At 50.6% G+C, this 19,878-nt stretch overlaps 1 protein-coding gene and 1 long non-coding RNA gene across 4 annotated transcripts in view; both read right to left on the bottom strand.

Moving 5' to 3' along the window:
- The window catches only part of NDST1 (N-deacetylase and N-sulfotransferase 1), an 88,752-nt gene extending 85,249 nt beyond the window's left edge, over positions 1-3,503 (bottom strand). For 2 of the 3 annotated variants that reach the window (XM_065918918.1, XM_065918916.1), the window contains exons 1-2: positions 3,308-3,503; positions 2,378-2,436 (exon numbers count right to left, since the gene is read on the bottom strand). The gene's annotated coding sequence lies outside the window, so the exon portion shown is untranslated. Of the gene's footprint in view, positions 1-2,377; positions 2,437-2,870; positions 3,025-3,307 lie in introns of those variants that run through there. The other variant, XM_065918917.1, reaches the window with a different exon arrangement.
- A 6,719-nt stretch (positions 3,504-10,222) lies between these two features.
- LOC136156280 (uncharacterized) overlaps positions 10,223-19,878 on the bottom strand; it is a 27,037-nt gene continuing 17,381 nt past the window's right edge. Inside the window, exon 3 of the long non-coding RNA XR_010660923.1 lies at positions 10,223-10,333. This is a non-coding gene — a long non-coding RNA (uncharacterized lncRNA). The remainder of the gene's footprint in view (positions 10,334-19,878) is intronic.

Below are 19,878 nucleotides of genomic sequence, written 5' to 3'. Positions count from 1 at the left end.
CCCAAAACTTTATTATCTACGCCCACTCTATTGTTTTAATATGTCATTTACTAACCAGCAATTTGTTTTCTCTTTTTAAATAAATTACTCAAGGTCCCTACTGAGAGCCTGATCCATAGTCATGGACTGGTACCGCCACCAGAAGACTGGGCTAGCACAGAGCACTTATGTGAGTGGACGTCTAGGTCACCCCACATTCATTTCTGGGCTATTTACTGAGGGCCTACAGTGTCCCCTAGGCTCAGAAACCCATGCATTTTCCATGAGGATTCTGCAATTGAGACATAGGCTCAAAGTCCACCCTTCATGACTATCCTCAAGGACGCTTGGGGTCGGGGCACCAAAGCAGCCCATTACTTTTTCAATGAGGACCCTGCCAATGAGTCCCTTGGCCATAGATCTCTCATCATCCCAAGGGCTCCGCTCCTGGCCCTATCTCTGCACCCTGCTGATGTGAAAGTGACCTGGTCTGAATGGAGTTGGAAAGTTCTTCAGTTCCCTGGGTACTGGGAAGAGACAGCCGCCAGCTGTCCCCAGCCAGAGCCAGGCAGAGCACCTCCCTGCACCACCCGCTCCACGAGTGAGTTGCTGCCATGGTCCCAGCCAGCAGCAGAACTTGGACCATTATCCAGCGCCAGGCCCAGGCTCCAGCTGCCCATAATAATAAGAACCAAGGCACAATATCTCAACCCACACAAGACTGGGCAGAAGGAGCAACACCTGGGGGTAAGGGAAAGGCCAAGGATGTCCTGATAATTTCAAAGGAAAATGAGATGGGTCACAGTAGGATCTTATAGAGCCCTGTAGTTGAGACTCAGGCTGGGGGAGGGGAGTCAAATCCAAGCTCCACCGCTTCTCACCTGTGTAACCTTCCCGATTTCTGTGCCTCAGTTTGCACCTCTGTAAAATGTTGCTGATAATGGGCCAAAGAACTAAACAGACATTTCTCCAAAGAAGACATACAGATGGCTAACAAACACATGAAAAGATGCTCAACATCACTCATCATCAGAGAAATGCAAATCAAAACCACAATGAGGTACCATTACACGCCAGTCAGGATGGCTGCTATCCAAAAGTCTACAAGCAATAAATGCTGGAGAGGGTGTGGAGAAAAGGGAACCCTCTTACACTGTTGGTGGGAATGCAAACTAGTACAGCCACTATGGAAAACAGTGTGGAGATTTCTTAAAAAACTGGAAATAGAACTGCCATATGACCCAGCAATACCACTTCTAGGCATACACACTGAGGAATCCAGATCTGAAAGAGACACATGCACCCCAATGTTCATCGCAGCACTGTTTATAATAGCCAGGACATGGAAGCAACCCAGATGCCCATCAACAGATGAATGGATAAGGAAGCTGTGGTACATATACACCATGGAATATTACTCAGCCGTTAAAAAGAATTCATTTGAATCAGTTCTAATGAGATGGATGAAACTGGAGCCCATTATACAGAGTGAAGTAAGCCAGAAAGATAAAGAACATTACAGTATACTAACACATATATACGGAATTTAGATAGATGGTGGCGATAACCCTATATGCAAAACAGAAAAAGAGACACAGAAGTACAGAACAGACTTTTGAACTCTGGGGGAGAACGTGAGGGTGGGATGTTTTGAAAGAACAGCATGTATACTATCTATGGTGAAACGGACCACCAGCCCAGGTGGGATGCATGAATCAGGTGCTCTTGCCTGGTGCACTGGGAGGACCCTGAGGAGTCGGGTGGGGAGGGAGGTGGGAGGGGGGATCGGGATGGGGAATACGTGTAACTATATGGCTGATTCATGTCAATGTATGACAAAACCCACTGAAATGTTGTAAAGTGATTGGCCTCCAACTAATAAAATAATATTAAAAAAAAAAAAAAAAAAATGTTGCTGATAGTCACATGGTAGAATTAAATGAGATGAAGTACATAAGGCAATTAGCCCAGGCCCTGGCGTACAGTACACATAGGACAAATACTTGTTGAATATAAGCATGCTCCTGTTTACTAAGGTACCACAGGTTCTCATTTTATTCTTATTTTAGCCCATTCTTACACTTTGCCCATTTTACAGGTAAGAAAATTGAGGCTAGGGGAAGGTAAGGAACCAGCCCAAGGTTACAGAGCTGGGAAGTGACAGGCCCCCAGGTCAATCTGAACCTCAAACCATGGAATATAATGCCCAGGCCATTCCAAATGCTCTGGGCGGGTGGGTACAGCACCAGGGTGTGATGGTGGGGCTCTGTATCCCCTGGGCTTGGCATGGCTCCTCGCTGACCCACCGGGGCCTGAGTCTGGGAAAGAGCCAGGAGGCCAGTTCCCAATTTCCCAGTTTGTCCCAAAGCCCTCGCGTCCACGTACGCCCCCTTCTTACCTCGTCCCAGGTTGTTAAAGGGCAGCGTTCAAAGCGGGGGTGTCCTTGCTCCCGAGAACCTGAGGGAGGAGGGGAGTTAAGAGACCAGGCGGATCACAACCCAGGGAAAACCGGTCCGGCTGCCTTACCCTTCCCGAAGCGGGGACCCGGCCTCTAACCCCCTCCCTCGCCAGACAAAAGTTTCCCCTGTTCGGGAGTGGGGAGGGGGAGGGGGCATTCCTCGTGAGTGACATTATCCGTGACCTACAGCTGCCGCGCTGCCCTCGCCCGCACCCCGGCCTGCCCCCGGCCCCCGCGCGGTCCCCCACCCCTTTGTCCTCCCACCCCCGCGCGCGGGGCCCCGCGGACGCTGCGAGCCCGGCCGGCGCCCGCCCGCACCAAACTTGAGCCGGCAGCCACTCGGGCCCCGCGCGGCCTGCACGCCCGGCTCGACTCGGGCCCCGCCGGCTCGGCGACAGGGGACTGGCCGGCTCCGGCCCTCCCAGCCTCTTACCTGCCTCAGCTAGGGCGCCACCCGGGGGAGGGGGCGCTCCCGGCGAGCCGCCGGACGCCTGGGTCCCCCGGGCCGAGCGCGCGCCGCGGGGCACTGGCCCGGGCCGGGGTTAACCCCTTCGCGGCCGCCTCCCGCCGCTCCCACCCCCGCTCCACGCCGCCGCCGCCGCCGCCCCGCCTTCCGCAGGCTCTCCACCCCCAGGCCCTCCCGCGGTGCCCAGCCCCCAGTCCCGGCCCCCGGCACTGCGCTGGAGCACCGCTCAGCCTCCCCCCTCATCCCGCGGTGGGAGGTGGGGGGATCTCCCTGGAGACTGGAAGTTGGGGCGCGCCGCCTCGCCCCCGCGCGGGCCCGCGGAGCACCAAGAGGTGAACCCGCGCGCCAAGGGACCCCCCCCGCCCCGCCTGCCTTCCTTTACACCCTCTGGCCCCGGCGCCTACCTCCCCGAATCTCGGCGGTGGAGGCGGGTTTCGATCCCGTGATGGAGCGTGGGTGCCGGCCAGAGATCGGCGCCGGAGGCCCGAGCGGCCGGCGGGCGTGCGGCGAGCACCCCGGGGCGGGGGCCGGGGCGGGACCGGGCGCTGCTATCAGGGCTGGATTTCTCGGCTTCCACCCGGATTCTCCCTCGGCTCTCCCGGCCGATTCGGTGCTGCTCGGCGACCACGTGACGCGGGCTGCCTTTGACCCCAGTCTCGGAGCGGGTAGGGGGCGGGGGCGGGAGGGGGTGTCTGATGCGGGACCCACGAGGGCCTGAGGCGGCTGCCGGGAGTCCCGGAGGCGGTGACCTCGACGAAATAAAGCCCGAGTGAAGCCAACAAGTTATTCGGGGTCAAGGAGGGAACAGCACTGGGGGGTCGGAGAGGCTGCAGAAAGCGAGGGAGACAAAGACCCGCGCCCGCCGTGCTTCCAAGGGCCCTGGGAGCGGCCCGGGCCGAGGGCGCCTCGTGGCTCTGCCGCCACTGGGCTTGTGACAGCCCTCCAGGGCCTCCTCTGATGGCTCCGCAACAACCAGGTCTCTGCTGGAGTGACCCCTCCTGCCTGCGCAGTTCTTCCCTGCACCCTCTACCCTTTTGCCCTTCTCTCGAAAACCCCTTTATTCCCTTTATCGTGATTATCTTGTTCATTTACTGGTTTCATTGTTTACTAGAATGGCATCTTCCCCCAACAAGTTGTTCCCAGCTGAATTCCCAGAGCGTGACACATAAAAGTCAGATGAAGAGATGGATGACATTGTGCAAATCTCTTCTCCCACTGAGCCTCAGTTTCCCACCTCCAGTGTTATTTCAAGGATCTCAAGGACCCTGCAAATTAGGCAGGATTACAGTGGTCATCCTCATTAAACAGATGAGAACCATGAGGCCCAGAAAGACAAAATGATTTCTGGGAGTCTCTTAAGTGGCTGAGAGCCGGAGCCTGCACACAGATGTGTTTGTTCCAGGTGGGGCTTCTTGCCATCCATGAGCCTGTCTGTAAGATGCAGGGCTGGGTCATTAGTTGATTGGTTGATTAAGAGCCATAAGGGGCTTGTTTAATGATGAAGATCACCAGGCCCCTACCCTACCCTACAGGTCTGACTCATGGGCCTGGAGTGAGACTAGAGCAGATTTGGAAAGCATAGATCGATGGTTTCCTAAGGGCCTTCAGAGGCTCAAGATTACCTCACTGTAGGAGCAAAGCTTAAGAAAAAAAAATATGGAACTATCACATGATCCAGCCATTCCACTACTGGGCATATACCCTGAGAAAACCATACCTGAAAAAGACACATGCACCCCATTATTCGTTGCAATACTTTTTACAGTAGCTAGGACATTGGAAAAGACCCTGATGCTGGGAGGGATTGGGGGCAGGAGGAGAAGGGGATGACAGAGGATGAGATGGCTGGATGGCATCACTGACTGGATGGACATGAGTTTGAGTAAACTCTGGGAGTTGGTGATGGACAGGGAGGCCTGGCATGCTGCAATTCATGGGATCACAAAGAATCGGACACGACTGAGCAACTGAACTGAACTGAACTGAGGACATGGAAGCAGCCTAGATGTCCACTGACAGATGAATGGATACAGAAACTGTGGTACATACACCCAATGAAATGTTACTCAGCTTTAAAAAAGAATGCATTTGAGTCAGTACTAATGAGGTAGATGAACCTAGAGTCTATTTTACAGAGTGAAGTAAGTCAGAAAGAGAAAAACAAATACTGTATATTAACACATGTGTATGAAATCTAGAAAGACGGTACTGATGAACCTATTTGCAGGGCAGCAATGGAAACTCAAACATAGAGAAGAGACTTGTGGACATGGTGTGGGAGGGACAGGGTGGGAAGAACTGAGAGAGAAGCATGGAAACATATACATTACCATATGTAAAACAGCTAGACAGTAAGAATTTGCTCTGTGGCACAAGGAGCTCAACCCAGTGCTCTGTGACAACCTAGAGAGGTGGGATGGGGTAGAAGATGGGAAGGAGGTTCAGGAGGGAGGGGGCAAATGTATAACTGTGACTGATTCATGTTGATGTGTGGCAGAAACCAGCATAAAACTATAAAGTGAATATCTTGCAATAAAACAAAAAATATAAGTGAAAAAAAAGAGCAACCAAAGCAAAGCCAGGAGAAGTAAAAAAGTCAAGCCGGACACTTAAGAGTAAGACAGACTCACCCCAATTTCCCTAAAGAGTAACCTCCCTGTGCTGGTGGGGGGCGGGGTGCGGGTTGAGAGAGAGGAGGGATTTCAGCCAGCCCACTCATGTCTCAGAGAGGGAAAGACTCAAAGGCCTGAGCAAGGTATGCTGCTAGGGGATGGGACCAGGCTCAAGACCAGTCATGTCCATGTGACATCTTTAGATGGAGCACAGTCAGTAGGACTTAGCCTAGGGTTGGTGACCACAGGCCCAAACTGCAGGCCTTATTCAAAGACAGGCTTGTGACTTCCTAGGGCATACTCCAGTCATGCCATCAGTTTAGCCAGGGAAATCAGCATCCACCAGCGAATTCTCTTTTATAATCCATGTTCCTGCAGTCAAAGTCCCTGAATACTGTCTGGGTCTTGGGCAGGTAAACAAGCTCCAGAATCTTATGCTCAAATCTGCTTTAGAAGACCATTTTCAACCACATGAGGTCCTGCAGGCGTCTTCCCTGTGTCAGGCCCTGTGTTCTTGGTAACATACAGGGTTGAAAGGACACAGATCTGCACTCTCAAGAAGTGTCCAGGTGTGTTTGGAGATGATCTGCATTTCTCTCTCTGTGTCCAGAGGCTTACTGAGTTGAGGGCCCGAGGCCCTCCAGCTCACTGTCACCCAGAAAGCCTGCAAAAAGGCCCTACCCAGGGAATCAGCCTCCCTGGGTCTAGGGTCTGGGTGGAACTGAGAACTCGCATTTCTAACCCATACCCTGGAAGGTTCTGAGGGACATTGTCAAGATGCCCTACTCCTCCATCCCCTCAGACCTAGGGCAAGTACTGTGGCCCACAGTAAGAGGGGAGCAGAACAAGGGACTCTGAGGGGGAAGCAGCCTCTGAGCAGGATCCAGAGAAACCGGAAGGAATCAGTTTTAGAAGACAGATATTCCCAGCATAAGGAACAACCTGTTACAGGCCACATGGAAAGCATTCAGGAAAAACTGAGTGTTGCATGGACAGGGGTAGGGGGAAGGGGGAGGAAACAGGAAGGAAGGAATGAGCAAGAAAGCTGGAGAGGTGGATTGGGAGCGGTTTATGGGTGACATGCTATGAGGGGTTCAATAGAAGGGATGTTATCCTGAGGGCCAGCTGGAGTGAGAAGGCTGTAAGCAGGTGACGGAGGTGATAAGAGACATGCTACGGGAGGCCAGTCAGGTCACCCAGCTATCCTCCTGCCCGAGCTAAGCAAGGGCCACATCTCATCAATGGAGCCAGGGGGCTGGGGGCAGGGAGGCTGTGAGCCAGGGTAACTCCCCATCCCTGACAGTTCTTCCAACTCTTCTCAAGTCCTCAGAGTTACTGTTCACCAAGTCGGGCCCAAGGCCCTCCTGCTTAGTGTTACCCAGAAAGCCTGCAAAAAGTCCACGCCCAGACCCCACCCAGGGAACTGGCCTCCCTGGGCCTAGGGTCTAGGTGGAGCTGAGGACTCCCATTTCTGACCGTGCCCTGGGGGCTTCTGAGGAGGACTGTCGAGATGCCCTGCTCCTCCATCCCTTCAGGACCCACCCACATCTCCTGGAGCTTTGGGGACCTTCTTTGTTCTGATAACCGCCACTGCCCACACCCTCTCCTCAGTCCAACCGTCCCCTCACAGACCACTCGACATGCTCCTCGGTTGTCCCAAGGTCCCCTTTATCCAACGCCATAAACCAAAGGCTGAACTTCCAAACCTGCATCTGCTCAAACCTGCTTCTCCCCCTCCTCCATGGACATGTCCACTCCAGAAATCTGACACAAGCCCCTTCTCCCCGCATCTGCCTCCAGTTGTTTTTCTCTAACCCAATCCCATCCCATCCTCTTCATCACTACCACTCATCCAAGTCGCCATCTTGTCTGCCTTGGCCCATGTCAACAGCTCCCCCGTCCCCACTCTGCCTCCTCTAATGTAACCTCACCATGTTCATTTTACTTAAAGCCATCAATGGCTTCCCATTGCTCTCACAGTAAATTCCGCAACTTGTTGTCTAGCCTTATCTCTTGTCCTAGATGATATGCCTGGCCATCCCCTTTACCTAATTCCTTGTTAAGTGTGTAGACTAACTGGGTATGAATTCTGGCTCTACAAGCTGTGTGACTGTGGGCCAGTTTTTCAAACTTTCTGTGTTCATCTCTAAAATGAGATAATGGTAGTCTGCACTTCATAGGGCCATTGTGAGCATTAAATGAGTTAAACATGTAAAGAAGCCCTAAGAATGGTGCCTGTCACATGAAGTTGTTGTTTAATCCCTAAGTCGTGTCCGACTTCTTTTGCAACCCCATGGACTGTAACCCGCCAGGATCCTCTGTCCAGGGGATTTCTCAGGCAAGAATACTGGAGTGGGTTGCCATTCCTTTCTCCAGGGGGTCTTCCCGACCCAGGGATCGAACCTATGTCTCCTGCATTGGCAGGTGGATTCTTTATTACTGAAGCACCAGGGAAGCCCCTGTCACATAATAAGTTCTATTAAACTAGTCCATCCTAAAGGAAATCAGTCCTGGGTGTTCATTGGAAGGACTGATGTTGAAGCTGAAACTCCAATATTTTGGCCATCTGATGCGAAGAACTGACTCATTTGACAAGATCCTGATGCTGGGAAAGATTGAGGGCAGGAGGAGAAGGGGACGACAGAGGATGATGGTTGGATGGCATCACCGACTCAATGGACATGGGTTTGGGTAAATTCTAGGGGTTGGTAATGGACAGGGAGGCCTGGTGTGCTGCGATTCATGGGGTCGCAAAGAGTTGGACACGACTGAGCTACTGAACTGAACGGAACTGAAAATGTTAGCTAAATGGTTAGTTTTAGTTTGGGGGGCATCAGGTTAAATCTCACTTCCTTCTGAGGCTCCCCCTGTGCCCCTAACTGAGACCACTTCCAGGTCTGCGTGTCACAGTCCCTCCCCACCACCCTTGTTGTTACTTGTGGGCTGGCTCTCTCTAGAGTGCAAGCTGTGCGGGCATAGGGCCACGTTGGTCTCAGAGCCAGCTGAGCCCTGGACCCCCACACAGTGCTAGGCACAGTGCCGGCCGGCAACCAGCACATATTTGCTAACTAAGCAAAATAAAAGTCAACAGAGTCATTACAAAACAAGAACAATGTCTGCCTGCACAATGCCCATTCACAGCATTTTGCACATTTTTTCATTTGACATTGATTAGTACCTCTCCTAGAGTTTTCCTCACATCATCCTGGTTGGGGAGGGGAAGTAGAGGGACACAGAGATGAACAAGACAGATGTGGCCCGTGTCCTCAAGGAATGTACAGTCCACTGCAGAGACAAACATGTAAATGCATCACAAGATACAGACGCATTGTAACTGTGCTGTAGTGGCCTGTAACAATTCTATTTCCCAGGAGATCTTTGAAACATGAAAGCAAAAAGTAACTAAAAATAGACACTGTTGCCTACTTTACCTCCACCCTCAGTTTCTAACAAGGTTTTCTGTAGAACAGGAAGGGTAGGTCCTGTCCCAAGGGCACTAAGGTCACCCCATCTTTCTTTGCCTGGAGACCTCCTATTCAGACATCAAGACCCCATTTAAGCAGCACCTCCTACAGGAAGTCTTCCTGGTCCTGCCAGGGCTCTCTGTATTAGTCACAGCTCTAGTGATTTTCTGGGACGATGATGCGATTTGTCACGGAGAATCCAAATTTCATGTCATTTGCTTCTCTAAAAAAGTAAAAGGTAATTCAATGAATGTGTAACTACGTGTGATTTCATGTTGGACTTCAGTGGAGGCAGAAAATAGCCTCTGTCTGACCATGTGACCTGATTTGTGGTTTGGAGAACATGGTCACCGTAATTACAGCATTGACCACATGCTGTAAGAGTTTCCTGTCTTTCTCTCTCTCTCTCTCCTACACAGACACATACTTCTTCAAGTACAGGGACTATTTGCTTTCTGTTAAACAAATGAAGGAAAAAATCTGTGAAATGGGCGGGTTATGAGATGGGAAATGGATATAAACTGTCCTGGAATGCAACAAAAGATGGTCAGAGGTGGGAGACGGGAGCAATTAACAGCACTTAATCATTTACTCTGGTGCATGCTACCTGCTTTTCATTTGTTATTGAGCAGCCCAGAAAGCTGTAGCTCAAAGAGGTCAAACAACTGCCCCATGGTCTCCCAGACAGGAGTAGCAGAGGAGTTTTCAAATCCAGGTCCACCCAACCCAAAGGCTACATTCTTACCATTTACCCCACCCCTCAGTGCCCAGGGGCAATGAGTCCCCAAGCTGCAGGTCCACCTGGGTTCCGTGGCCTACTTCCTCACTTCCACGGGGTTCTCCCAACCCTTCCCTGTTGCACCCCCACTTTCATCTATGCTGCTGAAGAGCACCTGTAGCTGGTTTCCAAAGCAGTCCTGACCCTGGGACCAGGCTTCCTGTTTCAGGCAGAGCCCGCCCAAGGATGTGTGTTCCGCCTTCCTCAGCCCATCCTTCACTCCCAGGAGCTGCCTGGGCCAAGGGGTCGGCGGCTAGCACAATCTTTTGCAGGTGCAGCACTTTCCCTGTGTTTTCTAAAGCCTTTGCCCATTCTGTAAACCAGTTTCTGGTGACTCCACAGTAGTCTTGAGAGTTTTTCACAGTGGAGGACTTTTCACCCTATTTTAAAGATGAGAAAATGGAGGTTTGGCCAACCTGTGGGAGATCCCCTGGGCTGTTCAAAGAGCTGAGCTGCAGCTGAACGGGATTTCAGGCCACCGGCCTTCCAAGTCCTTAGAGGGTTCAACTTGACCAAGAGAACAGGGATGGAGGGTGAAAGATCTTCAGAATCTTCACACAGAGAAGATAATGGCTTCTGCAAACAAATGTAAATCGGTTAATTTCCCTTTTTTACTGTGTTCATTGTGATGCACCAATTACAACCTGGCAAAAGAAAAACACTCACAAGCACTTGTGGTCTCTAAACTGCAATAAATTGGTAAATAAATTGGTAACTGCAATAGGCTCAAAGTCCTCTGACGGTGAGGCAGGGCCCAGTTCCAGCCTGCCAATCTGGGGGCAGAAGCCAAGGATCACAAGCAATCTGTTCTTTTGCCAACCTCTCCAGAGGGGCTCTGCACTGGTCTTGCCTTCACCCCCAGGCCACTTCCCATCCACTCCTCCACTATCTGGCTTCCACATTCTTCAGTTCTCTTCATTTGATACCCAGGTGCTAAATACATTTTTTTAATTGAAGTAAAGTTGATTTACAATATTGTGTTAGTTTCAGATGTACAGAAAGTAATTGTTATATATATTTCCTCAGATTATATTCCATTGTAGGTTATTGAATATGATTCCCTGAGCTGTAAACTGTTATTGCTACATATATTTTTCAATTTTTTTCAAAATTCTCCAAGTCAGACTTCAACAATACGTGAACTGAGAACTTCCAGATGTTCAAACTGGATTTAGAAAAGGCAGAGGAACCAGAGATCAAATTGTCAACATCTGTTGGATCATAGAAGAAGCAAGAGAGTTCCAGGAAAACTTCTACTTCTGCTTCATTGACTATGCCAAAGCCTTTGACTATGTGGATCACAACAAACTGTGGAAAATTCTTCAAGAGATGGGAATACCAGACCACCTTACCTGCCTCCTGAGAAACCTGTATACAGGTCAAGAAGCAACAGTTAGAAATGGACATGGAACAACAGACTGGTTCCAAAGTGGGAAAGGAGTACGTCAAGGCTATATATTGTCACCCTGTTTATTTAACTTATATGCAGAGCACATCATGCGAAATGCCGGGCTGGATGAAGCATGAGCTGGAATCAAGATTGTCGGGAGAAATATCAATAACCTCAGATATGTAGATGACACCACCCTTATGGCAGAAAGAGAGGAAGAACTAAAGAATCTCTTGATGAAAGTAAAAGAGGAACGTGAAAAAGCTGGCTTAAAACTCAACATTCAAAAAACGAAGATAATGGCATCCGGTCCCGTTACTTCATGGCCAACAGATGGGGAAAGAATGGAAACGGTGATAGATTTTATATTTTGGGGCTCTAAAATCACTGCAGATAGTGACTGCAGCCACAAAATTAAAAGACATTTGCTCCTTGGAAGAAAAGTTATGCCAAACCTAGACAGCATATTAAAAAGCAGAGACATAACTTTGCCAACAAAGGTCTGTCTAGTCAAAGCTGTGGTTTTTCCAGTAGTCATGTATGGATGTGAGAGTTGTACCATAAAGAAGGCTGAGCACCAAAGAATTGATGCTTTTGAACTGTGGTGTTGGAGAAGACTCTTGAGAGTCCCTTGGATAGCAAGGAGATCAAATCAGTCAACCCTAAAGGAAATCAGTCCTGAATATTCACTGGAAGGACAGATGCTGAAGCTGAAGCTTAAATACTTTGGCCACCTGATGAGAAGAGCTGACTCCTTTGAAAAGACCAGGATGTTGGGAAAGACTGAAGGCAGGAGAAGGGGATGATAAGAGGATGAGATGACTGGATGGCATCACTGACTCAATGGACATGAGTTTGAGCAAGCTCCAGGAGATGGTGAAGGACAGGGAAGCCTGGCATGCTGCAGTTCATGGAGTCGCAAAGAGTCGGACACCACTGAGCAACTGAACAACAACATGTATTTTATGTATAGTAGTGTATATCTGTTAATCCTATACTCCTAATTCATTCCTCCCCCACCTTACTTTTTGGTAACCATAAATTTGTTTTCTATATCTGTGAGTCTGTTTCTGTTTTTTTTTATTTAGATTTATTTGTATTATTTTTTTTAGATTTCACATATAAATGACAACATGTGGCATTTGTCTTTCTCTTTCTGACTTCACTTCGTAGGACAATCTTTAGGTCCATCCATGTTGCTGCAAATAGCATTATTTCATTCTTTTTTTATGGCTGAGTAATAGTCAACAGTTCACATATACCACATTTTCTTTATCCAGACATCTGCTGATGGACGCATGCTGCTTTCATATCTTGGCTATTGTAAATAGTGCTGCTATGAACACTGGTATGCATGTATCTTTTTTAGTTTACAGTTTTCATTTTTTTCTGGATGTACACCTAGGAGTGAGATCACTGGATCATATGGCAACTTTATTTTTAGTTTTTTAAGGAACATCTATACTGTTTTCCATGTTGTGTGTGTATTAGTTGCTCTGTCGTATCTGATTGTTTTTGACTCTATGGGCTGTAGCCCACCAGGCTCCTCTGTCCATGGAGCTCTCCACACAAGAATACTGGAGTGGGTAGCCATTTCCTTCTCCAGGAGATCTTCCTGACCCAGGGATCAAACAGGATCTCCCTTACTGAGAGAAGATTCTTTACCATCTGAGCCACCTGAGAAGTTTTCCATAGTGGTTTCACCAACTTACATTCCCAACAACAGTGTAGGAAGGTTCCCTTTTCTCCACACCCTCTCCAGAATTTATTATTCATAGACTTTTTGATGACGGCCATTCTGACCAGTGTGAGGTGATACCTCATTGTGGTTTTGATTTCCATTTCTCTAAAAATTAGTGACACTGAGCATCTTTTCATGTGCCTATTAGTCATGTGTATATCATCTTTGGAGAAAGAAATGTCTATTTAGGTCTTTTGTCCATCTTTTAATTGGATTGTTTGTTTTTTGATATTGAGCTATATGAGCTTAAACATAAATACTCTTAATATGACTCAATAAAAATATTACATTCATCAAAGGGGAGGGGGCATTTCTCCTCAAGATTCCAACCAATTATTCTTATCAGTTCATTCTCACCACTCCCATGGGGTGGGCACCACAACTCCCAGTTAAAGAAACTGTGTCTCAGGGTCCTGGGGGCTCCACCAAATGAAGCAGGGAGGACAGGCCAAGTCACCTGGTTGGGAGGTTGCCTCCAGTTCTCCTGGGTCCTCAACCCCCACCACATGCACACACACCCCTACCCACCCCCCAACCCCCATTTGTTTGCATCTCCTCCTGGGCCATCTTGTCGCCTTAGTTTATGATTCCTGAACTAATGCAATCTGCCTGCTTACAGAAAAGGAGAAACTGAGGCCCAGAGAGGAACTGGGGCCTGCCTCCATCACCAGCGATGCAGCCAAGCCAGGACACCCAGAGGAGGCGCCTGCCTGTAACTCTTCCACTTGCCCGGCTGTGTGTGCATCAGAAGCTGAGCAGGAGGTGGCACCCAGGGTCAAGTCTAGACACTGTTCCTGGGTCCTGGACTTGTGCCAGCATATAAGGAAGGGAGGGAAGGGCAGTGTTGACCCCAGTGGGAAGTTGGCTCTAAAACTGCCATGGTGACCAGACTCTTGTCTGGGGCTATCTGTTCCAACAGGCATGGGAATTCTTATCATTCCAAGGCCCCATCTTCACACAGACCTGTCTGGACTGAGTCTATCCTGAGACAGAGCTGGGGCTGGGTGAGGAAAGCAGGGGGGAAGTGACGGGGATTATCCCCCACCTTATTTACGCACAACAGGGTCACACTCATTCACTTATCAGCTGCACACACCACTCACCCCACCAATCTGCATTCCCCACAACCTCCCCTCCGTCCAATGCTTAAGAGCTTTGAAGCCAGACTATCCTGTGTGGAAATCCAAGGTCAGTCATCACTTACTGTCACCTAATGTGGCTTCAATTGTCTATTTGTAGAATGGGAATAACAGTACTTATGTCATAGGGTTATTGATAAGAATAAATGAAATATTAGGAAACCACTTAGCCCATGCCTGGCATAGCTGCTATAGCTGCTACTGTTATTTTACCAACATACTCCTACAGCTAACTGGCACTCCCCTTTTCTCTATTGCACACACACACCTCCCCAGAGGCCCTCAGCCGGCTGACCCATGCTCAGACCCTTCTACTCCAGGCAACCTGGGACCCTCAAGGCCTGGGTCCCAGCCATGTGTGCCCAGCACTTTTCCTGCCAAGGAGAATGCCCTCATCTCCACCTCTTCGCAACTCTCACACCCCCTCCTTTCCTTTAAGTCCTAACTCCAATCCCACTTCCTCCAGGACGCCCTCCCTGACTGACCTCTGATCTTCCTTCTCGGAACTACTCAGGTGCTGAGTGAGTCACCTGTTAGTACCGCCTTGGAATTCCTGAGTCTGTTAGTAAGAAAGCCTCTTCCTTCTTCCTCCCCACCATCTCTTAAAATCGGAAAAAGCATTTTCCAGGCAGATTGAGGCACCCTGAATCAACTCCCCGATTCCTGTGTCACCCCCACATCCCAGCACCCGCTGTCACCCATCATACAGCTTCTGGAGCTGGGAACAGGGCAGGGCCTTAGACTGCGCAGGGCAGGCAGTTCCCAGACAGACGGATAGGACAGTCTATAGGCTTGGAGAGGCGGGAAGACCCTCACCCAGTCACTGGGGTCCCAGGTTCTGCTAAGAGATAGGGGCATCAAGAGCTGAGAGTCCCTGAAACTCACCTGTAAGGGAACAGGGGTCAAGGCAGACCCTGCAGCGTGCAGGACAGCAGCCTGAGGGGGTGGTCAGAACTCAAATTCTACACCTCTCATGGGGAAGAAGGATGCAGGCCTGTTCTGGGAGGCCCTGGAAGAGGCTCTGGAAACCAACCATGAGGGTGGAAGAAGCTGTGGGAAGTAGATCCCACCCAACACCCGGAAACTCGAGCCATTCTAAAAGCCCAGCAGCCATGGCGGCAGTTGAGTTCTCCACTGGAGGAGGGAATGGGTAGGCAAAGGCTGGTCAGTGCTGGTCAGGGTGGGCTAGAGGATCCCTGCGCTGGGAGAAGGACCAGGATTCTTCTCAGATTCTCCCAGACTCTGGGAGTTAATACATATCTAAGGCTCAAAGTCAGCTAGTGATGTAAAGATCTGCAAACCTGGTTCTGAAATTCCATCTCTTTAAAATTCTGAAATGAAACACATGAAATTTAAAATGTTCTAGCAGTCATGTTTTAAAAGCAAAAAAAAAAAAAAAGATTCATCTTAGTAATACATTGTATTTTACCCAATATACCAATATATCCAAAATATTATCATTTTGACATGTAATTAATGTTATTAATGAGATGTTTAAAAGTCTTTCTTTTGTTACCAAGCCTTCAAAATCTGCTATGTATTTTAAATGTACAGCTCATCTCAATTCAGACTAGTTACATTTCAAGGACTCAATAACCACACGTGGCCAGTGGCTACAGTGTTGGGACAGCACAGTTTAGAAACCTACAATCTATGACTCACTTTTCTAAAATTCTAAGATGCTGTGCCTCTGAGATTCTAGAATTCTCCAGCATATTCAGGTTCTGTAATGCTTCAACTGTGATTCCACCAGATTAGCGTGTTGCCCCAAGTCTGCATGTGGGTAAGGCTTCTCCCCACATGTCTTCTGTGTGGAAGAACTCCAGGCCCCTGCAGAGCCCCTGGGTGGAGGAAGAGAGAAGCGAGGATCCCTCTCCTCGGCCACCCCCACCATCTGGCCCAGCCGGAGGAAGCAGGGGTGGGCGGGCCTGTGTGCCCGGGGCTGCTGGCCTCTCCACATGGCGCTGCCTCTCCCACCATCCCTCCGGCTCGTCACCTCTCCATCCGCGTGCACAAGCCTGGCAGTGAGACTCCTGCCTCTGAGTCCTCCTGGGGAGGGGGCATGCCCCTGCCTCCCCACCCTTGGTTTCCATCCACTCTGGAGAGCATTTGGGAGGCTGCTGCAAGCAGATGGGGTTGGGGATTGCGGTTCAGATCCCAGATGGAAGGCCCTGAGGGTGGAACTGGTCTCCATCTGTTCGAGGCTAGGGCCTGGAGGTCTGAGGATGGCAGAAGTCGGAGACCCACCCACTGCACCTCAGAAGGCTCTGTGAGGTCCTGTGATGTATGCTTGAACCATGCAGATGGGGAAACTGAGGCCCACCAGGCATAAGGTAAGTGTGGTGATCTGCCAGAAGGTGGCCTCCTGCTTAGCCACAGGCCTCCTCTTCCTGCCCTCCCTGCCCCACCTCTGCCCGTGGGAAAGTCAAGGTGTAAACCCAGCATGGCAGGGTGTCAGTGAGGCTGCTGGAAGGTCCACGGGGGGGTTGCAGGAAAGTGGGTGACCCCTTGGCTTGGGGATGCTTGTGCCAGGCCCAGGCTTTCCTGGTTCCAGCCAGGCTCTTCCCAGGCTCCTCCTGCCCCAGGTTCTACAGGGGATCTGGGGAATGGGGGCTTGGGCACAGGCAGAGTCTGGGTGAGACAGAAGCTGGACCTGGCGGGGGAGGGTCTCTGTCAACAGCCATCAGCTTCTGCATCAGCTAGTATCCAGTTCTGTCCTCTGTTTCAAAGTCCTTTTGTAGCCACAGTCTCCTTTATCCTCACAAAAGCCCAAGAGGAAAGGTGGGTGGGAGAACTGGCCATCAGCCTGTCAACTCCTAGCACAAAGGCCATGCAGAGGGCCTGGTGCGGCAGCTTTGTTACTGTTTCACTTTTCACAGGTGGGGAAACTGAGGCCCAGAGAGGGACTGGGACCTGTTTCAGGCCACAGAGCCAGAGGGGAGTCACTGGCTCAGCATCCATTCAGGGAGCACCCCCCACCATGACCTGGCCCCTGGTCCTGCTCCACTCCAGGCACTCAGATGCTCTGCAACTAAGGAGATCAGGAGTTACCCACAGCCACATTTTCCAGGCTGGGCTGCTTCCAGGCTGGGTTTCCCCTCTGGGGAAAGCCCCAAGGTTGTTCTGCATGGTCAGGAGAACCAGGGAGGAAATGACAAAAATCCGGCTGAAGAGGGTTGCAGAAAACAGCCCAACCTTTGGCCTCCAGGGAATGGGGGTGGCCTCTGGCTCTGCCAAAGTGGGGGTGCAGATGCAGCAGTTAAAGGGTGCTGCAGGGAGGCAGCCCTGGAACCTTGATTTGGAAAGGCATTGGCTTTGGACTGAGGTGGGCCAGGGTTGGGTTCCATTACTGCTAGTTAGTCAGTAGCTGTGTGGTCTTGTGTCCGTGACTTCCCCTGGGCTCCCTGCTCTGTGAACTGGCTGACACCCAGCTCCAGGGCAGTGGGCGTCTGAGCATACATAAACTAAGCCCACAGTTAGTTCTCGCTCAAATGCCCCGTCCAAGAACTGATATGTTTTGGGGTCCCCCATCACTTTGCTGCCACAAAAACGCTCCATAAATGCTTCTTGAATAAACGAATGAATGACTGTTGCCAGCCAAGAATAGAGCAAAATATAGGGGAAGGCTGGACTTCCCTGTTGGTTCAGTGGTTAAGAATCCACCTTTCAATGCAGGGGACACAGGTTTGATCCCTGGTCAGGGGAGATTCCACATGCCTCGAGGAAACGAAGTCCGTGTGTCACAACTCTAGTGGCTGTGAAGGCCACGCGCTCTAGAGTCTGAGCACCTACAGCCCGTGCTCCAAGAGAAGCCACTGCAACAAAGAGTAGCCCCCACTCACAACTAGAGAACTAGAGAAAGCCCGTGCACAACAAGAAGACCTAGCACATCCAAAAAAAAAAAAAAAAACCAAAAAACAAAATGGGGAAGGCGCCAAACTAGTCCATCCAGAGATCTGATAAATTCTGTCGTGGCTCCCGGCATGGCCTCGTTTTTTTAAAGCCCATAATAATAACTAGCCTTTCCAAAGCACTCACTATGTGTCAGGCTTTGTTAAGAACCTCAGGGCACTTAGTTCTCCCAGTAACACTCCGAGAAGGCGTGACCATTATCCCCATGTTCCCAACGAGGAACCTGAGGCACAGAGAGGCCCAGCGACCCTGTGGTCACACTGCTGGTTCACGCCCACGGGGTCTTCACCGCGGGCGGCCAAGGACCCTGTAGCCCTCCCTTCCTGTCTGCTCTGGCCAGGACTCCTATCAGGAGAGGCTCCCCTTCCCGGGCTGGTGTTGGGTGCTGCTCGGGGCTTCCCATGGGTTTTGGAGGCTCCCCAAAACCAGCCTTTGGTGATGAGCGTGGGAGATGAACTCGGGGCTCTACCCACTCCAAGACTGTCGCCTGGGCCCTTAGTCAGAGACTGACTCTCACAGCTTTCTGGCTGCTTCCTGCCCAGAGGGAGGCAGGAAGCCAGACCGCGGGGACCGGGGCTCCAGCTCCTGTGTTTGTCTTTAGTTCACCCCCCGCCCCCCCCCCGCCCCCCCACGCCAACACTGCCCCAGCTGCGGACCTTCCTCCTCCCTGCCCAACTTCAGGCCCTGACCTTGAGGGTCACTCCCGGGCAGACTTTCCAGCGTGAGGACAACCACCCTCGGGGCCGGGAATCCAGGGACTGGGTTCCATGCACTGCCAAGAACTGGGTGACGTGTGGGGCGGGGGACACTTTTCTCTCCGAGGAGGGGGTGTATTTGGAGAAAATCTGCCCCGAGATGGGGGAGGTGGGGGTCGGGAATGTGCCAACAAGTCACAAGGGCACATCAGTTCTCAAACAAGCTCCTCAGTGAATGTGTGGGATCGTCCTGACCACCGTGCTGAGAGACGAGTTAGCTTGTTATCACCCCAATTTTAACACAAGAGGAGGCTGAGGACCAGGAGGATTCAGAGACTTGTTCATGATTATGCAGACATTTGGGGGCAGAAGCAAATCTTTACTCAAGTCTCCGGAGACTGTATGGGTATAAAAACTATTATTATTATTACAAATATTTACCAAGCTCTGACTCTGCCAAAAGCTTCCCTTTCATTACCGCATTGAATCGTCTCAGAAATTTTAAGTGGTGATCCCCACTTTACAGAAGAGGAAACTGAGGACTGGAGAAGCAAATCACCTGCCGAAATCTAGTTATCTGCATCCACGCATCCACTTGTGAAGATGTGAAGGTGGTTTGAACTCAAATCTTTCTGGCTCCAAAGTCTCAGGTCTCACAGGGAAGACAGGGCTGCCTCCAGCTGGGGTAGAGGAGTCACCTTATTTCCCAAAACGGGGCCTGGAAGAAGCCTGGCCACACCAACCCTGTTTACAGTGCTGCTTTGGGCTTGGTGCACATAGCCCCTGGAGCCTCTCTGGCAACGGCCCTGAGAAATGTAGTACGCGTTGCAGGATTCGGGGGTACATCAGGGCCATGTCTGTGTGTGAGCAGTGTTCCTGGCCAGGCCTATGTGGCCTGGTGACAGCCTCACAGGTAAGCTCACACAGGTGTGCACCCAAATTCCTCCATTCATTCATTCATTCACCAAACATCAGCCCACCAGCCTTCATATTTCTATACACATTTACTTTTTTTTTTTTAGCCACTTCTTTTGCTGACCTCCCCAAGCAGGGACAGCTACATAACTGATGAGGCCCAGGACAAAATGCAAATGCAGAAGAACCCCTTGCTTAAAAATGAAGAGTCCCAGTGGGACTTCCCTGGTGGTCCAGTGGTTAGGAATCTGCCTTCCAATGCAAAGGACACAGGCTTGGTCCCTTATCAGGGACCTAAGGTCCCACACGCTGCAGGGCAATTAAGTCCC

The sequence above is a fragment of the Muntiacus reevesi genome, chromosome 1 (genome assembly GCF_963930625.1).
Source record: "Muntiacus reevesi chromosome 1, mMunRee1.1, whole genome shotgun sequence".
Classification (NCBI taxonomy): domain Eukaryota; kingdom Metazoa; phylum Chordata; class Mammalia; order Artiodactyla; family Cervidae; genus Muntiacus; species Muntiacus reevesi.
Note: the sequence above shows the minus strand (reverse complement) of the source record. Positions and strands in the feature narration are given on the sequence as shown.